This window comes from Choloepus didactylus, chromosome 1 (assembly GCF_015220235.1).
Source record: "Choloepus didactylus isolate mChoDid1 chromosome 1, mChoDid1.pri, whole genome shotgun sequence".
Lineage (NCBI taxonomy): Eukaryota > Metazoa > Chordata > Mammalia > Pilosa > Megalonychidae > Choloepus > Choloepus didactylus.
Window position 1 is genome coordinate 105,606,927 of NC_051307.1, and position 6,000 is coordinate 105,612,926.

Below are 6,000 nucleotides of genomic sequence, written 5' to 3' on the forward strand. Positions count from 1 at the left end.
CCACCCATTCCACACTGGTTTCACATCTTGCCCTGCCTCTCTCTATATATTTTTTAAATAAACATTTTAGAAATAATTTTACAATATTTAGTTAATAAATTACAGGATTATGAATTGGAAATCTTGACTCTGATGGGGAGTATAGAAAGGAAATGCCAACTATATGAGGGTAAGAATTTTAGTTTTAACTAATCCCTGTAGCCTGCCAATTTTTTATGTTTATGTATGACTTTCTTTTTTTCTTTCATAAATTAATATGGCACTCACAAAAAAAGGAATATAATGAACTTTAAACTGTGTACTTTGTCACTGTAAACTATCATCTCATCTTGATAATTTATGTGACTTTGTAAACTCAAGATTTTTCTTTTTCTTATTTCCCTGGAGGCAAAAGAAAATTAAGTTATTGATATTATTTTTCTTTTGCTGTTTTCAGTGCCGTGGAAGCATGAGGATGAATGGAAGATGGTACCTGTCTTGAAACTAAATTGGGAAGGCATTTTCTTCCTGCATAAGAGATTTTGGGGCTTTATCTCCGTATTTATGACCTTTCCATGATTACCATCCCTTATTCATTTATAGGTTGAGTTTTAGCTAAACTTCTCACTATCATATAAACATGTTGTTTATAGAACAGCAGAAAGCTCAATTTTGGCTCAATGCCAAAATGAAAAAGTTGTTTAAGGCAGGCCTGTATTTTATTAATATATTAATATTAAAGTGATTGTAGATTTTAATTGTGTGAAAGAGTTTTATCCTTTTTAAGGTTAAATAAGAGTTTTATAGTTCTTTGTAGCTATTTAAAAGGATATTGTTACTCCTTTAAAAAAATAACTAGAGTGAACCTGCGATTTGTTGATGAATAAATATAGCAGACATAGTTTTATACAAAAGATATTTTAGCCCTTAAAGTATCAAACTTAATGAACTTGTGTAAAAATAAACTTTATTTTCCATTTTCTGCTTCAAATTTTAATAAGCAAATTCTAAAAAGTAATTTTCTCCTTTTGCTAAAAAGATAAAGCTTTACATTTAATTTTAGAAGAAATTTCCAACACCGTTTTGTGATGTTACACCATTTAAAATAATGTTTATATTTTATTGGGAATGCCCTGTTGTTTAAGGAAAAGGAAAGCAGTTATCAAAGTAGTGAAATAAATTTGATTCCTGATAAACATTGTTTCATATGCTCATTGGTCCATTTAATTAGTCATTATATCAAAAAAGTCTTGATCTTTTATATTTGCATGGTGAAAATTTATGCTCAGAATATGAGTTTGTTAATTCTAATTGAGATTTTCATAGTTTTTATTTTAAGATAAAATTAAAGCAGACATAACATGACCAGTTAAAGAAATGGAGTTATGGAAGTGCATTTTGGAAATTGTTATTGGTTGATGAAAGTAATGGTATTAATCAGATTCTTTCTTTATAGTTTATTGTACGTAAAGTTTAGGGAGGTTTATTGCAAGGAATTGACTTATGTGATTGTGAGGGAGGGATGGTTAGGTAAGTCTGAAATTTGTAGAGCAGCTGGCAGGTAGAGTAGTCTGAAAACTCTTGAGCAGGAGCTGGCACTGCAGTCCATAAGTACAATTTTTTCTTCCTCAGGGAAACCTTTGTGGTGCTCTTAAGGCCTTTCAAGTGACTGGATCAGGCCCACCCATATTATCAAGGATAATCGTTACTGAAAGCAACTGATTAACATCAATCAACAAGATGTTAAAATATCTACAAAATTCTTTCACAATAACACTTAGGTTAGTGTTTGATTGAATAACTGAGTACTGTTGCCTAGAGCCAAGTTGACACATAAAATTAACCATAAAATTGTCAACCTGGTACCCTATCCATCTCCTTAAACTATACTTATAAGGACAATAACAAAGTCATACTTTTGCCTAAATGATACAGATATTCTTTGTACAACTGAAAACAGGTTAACCATTTATCCAGAATGGTATGCAAAGTCCTTGGGTGATGTTCACTTATTTTCTTGATATCCTGTAACTTAAATGCTACAGTGTAAAGATAACTATTAACGTGTCTTATATTAGATGATAAGGAGATGAGAGAGAAATAAAAACTTGCTAAATATATATGTATACAGACATGATGGTGAGAAATTAAGAAATAAATACTCATAAAATTAGAGTCTTTATTCCTACAATTGATCACATGGTCATAGCTGATATTTATAATTTACTTTCTTCCACTATACATTCCACATTCCCATTGCCTTCAGGAAGCATCTCATTTAGTCATGTTGCTCTGCTTGGTGAAGTGACCCAAATCTTTATTCCTATAGGGTCTAGGTCATTAGCAGTCCTGCCTGAATTGGTTTGTAGTTTTCCACTGACTTTAATCATAGGACATAGCCCTCAGGGATCTCCTATATTCCAGACATACTTTTCCTTTCCTTCTTTGTGTAGCAACAGCTCAGTTTCCCTTTGGTAGTCAGGATCAGTCACTCCAGCCAATACAGGAACTCCCATCTTTGCCTGTTGTTTCAGAAGTATGAGGAGCCCATAGTGACAGGTAGCAGTCTTAACTTCCAGTTCAGTGGAATCATTGTTGTCTCCTGGTGTCTTCTCCTTTTGAAACTAAGACTTCTAGGCCACCAAAACATGATGTCAGGGGGAGAGGAAAAAAAAAAAAATTTGCTAGTGGATTACTAGGGTTAATAGTGGTGCCATTCCTATTTCTATCCCTTGATTCCTGAACCTGTGAATTCTGGTTATAGGAGAAATGGCACCATGTATTTGATGATGATTTAGAGCATACACAGCATCCAGGGGGACACTGCCTCAGCCCTACAAGGTTTTGCCACCAAGCTGGTACTGTAACTGAGTCTTCAAAAGGTCATTTCACCAGTCTAGTAAGCCAGCTGCTTCAGAATCATGGAGAACATGGCAAGACCAGTGAAATGAGCCTTGGGTCCACTGCTGCAGTTCACTTGCTCTGGAGTTCCTTAATCAGAAGCAGTGTTGTATGGAATACCATAATGGTGGATTAGGCATTCCATAAGTCTATGGGTGGTAGTTTCAGCAGAAGCATTGCATGTGGGGAAAGCAAATCCATATCCAGAATTCATGTCTATTCCAGTAATAAGTGCTGCCCCTTCTGTGATGGAAGTGGTCTGATGTAATCAATCTGCCACCATGTGACTGATCATCCCAGGAAATGGTGCCCTATCAGGGACTCAGTGTTTGTTTCTGTTGCTGGCAGATTAGGCACTCAGCAGTGGCCTTGGTGAGTGGACAAATATGTTGCTGAGCCCATGCGTAACTTCCAAGGACCTGTTGCAGATCCTTCTCTTTTCCTGAGTCTCATTCAAAACCAATAACTTTTCGGGTTACTCAATAAGTGGGCTGGAGTAGCACACCCAAATGAGGAATATATAGGTTCCAAAATGCCTGAAGAGGCTCACTAGGCATTTGCCTCCTTTTTTGGTTGTAGGAGGTGGCCAGATGCAAAAACTTAAGCTTCACTTTAGAAGAGCCATCTCAACATGCTCCATACCACTGGACTCATAAAAATTTCATTCATGTGGGAGGCCCCTGAATTTTTGTCCAATTTATTTCCCACCCTCTGACACACAGATGTGTTACCAATATGTCTATTGTAGTTACTACTTCTTGCTTACTAGGTCCAATCAGCATAATATGAATGTGATGGAGCAGTGTGATGTCTTGATGAAGAGAAAGCAATCAGGGTACCTTCTAACATAGGGATGGAGAGTTGATATACCCCTGAGGTTAGACAGTGGTGTATTGCTGGCTGAAAGCAAACCTTTTCTGGTGGTCTTTACTAGCAGATATTGAGAAAAAAGCATTTGCCAGATCAATAGCTATATATCGTACCAGGGGATGTGTTAATTTGTTCAAGCAATGAAATCACATATGGAACAGCGGCTGCAATTGGAGTCACCACATGGTTAAATTTACAATAATCTGTCATTCTCTATGATCCATCTGTTTTCTGTACTGGCAGATAGGTGAGTTGAATGGGAATGAAGTGGGAATCATAATCCTTGTGCCTTTCAAATCTTCAATGGTGACACTAATCACTGCAATCCCTTGAAGAATGGGTGTTGGCTTTTGTTTTGATATCTTTCTAGGTAGAGACAGTTCCAGGGGCTTCCATTTGACCTTTCCTACCATAACAGGCTTCATTCTACAGGTTAGGGAACTAATGTGGGAATTCTGCCAGTTGCTGATTTTGTCTGTTTCAATTCTGTATTCCAGAACTGTGGAAACACCACAGGATGGATTTGGAGACACACTGGACCCACCATGAGATAGACCAGAACTAAAATTCAATTGATCAGCTGATGTCCATAAACTTCTTCTCTGACTGAGGACCACAGTGATTTGGGTCTCTGGAATTAGTGTCACTTCAGAGCCATGCCCAGTAATCTCTGAAAAATCTGAGTATCTCCCTTTCCCCAATGCATAGCCATCCTGATAAATGGCCATAGGTCTATTTGAGGAAGACTAGGGGGAAGATTAACAGCATTAGTTTTCAGCAGTGTAGCAGGGTCCTTCCCCAAGGGTACCTGGTCTTCCCTTCAGTCAAGGGGTTTGTGGGTCTGTAAACTGGCTCAAGTCTGGGAAATGATTGAGGAGCCATGACTCTCTGTTATGGGGATTCAAGTTAGGCTTGTATTCACTCGACCTAGAACTTTTCCATAAAACAGATCAAGTAAGAATTTAGTAGATGGCACGTCTATTTGTTTTCTTGGGACACTGTGATTAACTAGTCAATATCATAGGTCTCTTAAATCCCACTCCTCGGGTTACTGCTTCAACTCTGCTGTCCGTGATGGTAACTATATGCCCACCTTGCATTTGGTGATTAAGTGCCACCACTTGATCCCTGCCTCCGAGGATCCAAATACGGCATTTAGGGACCTTCGTCCAATGGCAGCAGTTCTCACTGTCACTTCTGTTCCCACTTCTGACCTACAGAGAAGAGTGACCACAGAGAGTTCTTCAAGGATGTAGGGGCTCCCTTCACAAATGTATTTCTCACAATCACAATGAAAGGTGTGTCCTCTGGACCCTCTCAGGTTGGATGAGCCTTTGGATAGCTTTTTCCACAGTATACTAATGCAGTTCTGGCACTTCAACCTCATTTAGTTTAGGCCACCTTTTGGTCCCTGTTTCAGCCAACCAAGAAACAAACTGTTAAAGCCTTTTCTAATCCCTTGAGTTAAAACATTGAATCCAGAGTGCTTAGTAGACCCGTGTCAATAAACTCAGACTGATCATTATACCACTTATACCATACTTCTAATACCCATTTCCACACATATTCCCCAGATTTCTGTCTGTATAAATTGGAAAAATCTTGCATTCCTTTTGATGTGTAGCACACCTTCGCCTGGGTCATGCTTTGTATTTCACCCTCTGGGACCTGATGGTTTTTTTGTTGTTTTGTTTTTTTATTTTGAAATAAATTCAAAGTTATAGGAACAGTTGCAAAAACAATACTAACCCCATACAAAGAATTCCATCCTACCCTGACCCCCCTCCCCCAATATCTCAATCCACCACCTTAACACGCTGTCACATCACTATTTCTTTCCCTCCCTCCCTCCCTCCCTCCCTATCATCCATCATCTATTGCTCTGTCTTCTGAACATATGAGAGCTAGCTGCACACATCCTTGAACATACACTATAATTCACGTATACACTTCCCATGAACAAGGACATTCTTTTATGCAATCCCATTAAGCACAGCTAAGAAGTACAAGGGGTTCAACAATGATACAAAGCTTACATTCCATATTTCCTTTTCCTTATGTCTCAACTGTGTCCCTTTGAGCCACCTGTCCTCTATCCTCCAATTCCATCCAAGTTCATCCTTGGCATTCAATCATCTATTTAGACTTGTCTTTTTTTTTTTTTTTTTTTCAGTTGTGGGAACATATATACAACCTAAATCTTCCCATTCCACCCCCTCCTTAGCCTTCCATTAGTGGGATTAATCACCT

General features: G+C 38.0%; 1 protein-coding gene across 1 annotated transcript in view; it reads left to right on the forward strand.

The window, feature by feature from the left end:
* TBCCD1 (TBCC domain containing 1) overlaps window positions 1–2,152 on the forward strand; it is a 37,368-nt gene extending 35,216 nt beyond the window's left edge. The window contains exon 8 of the mRNA XM_037838800.1: window positions 437–2,152. The gene's annotated coding sequence lies outside the window, so the exon portion shown is untranslated. The remainder of the gene's footprint in view (window positions 1–436) is intronic.
* The last annotated feature ends 3,848 nt before the right edge of the window (window positions 2,153–6,000 follow it).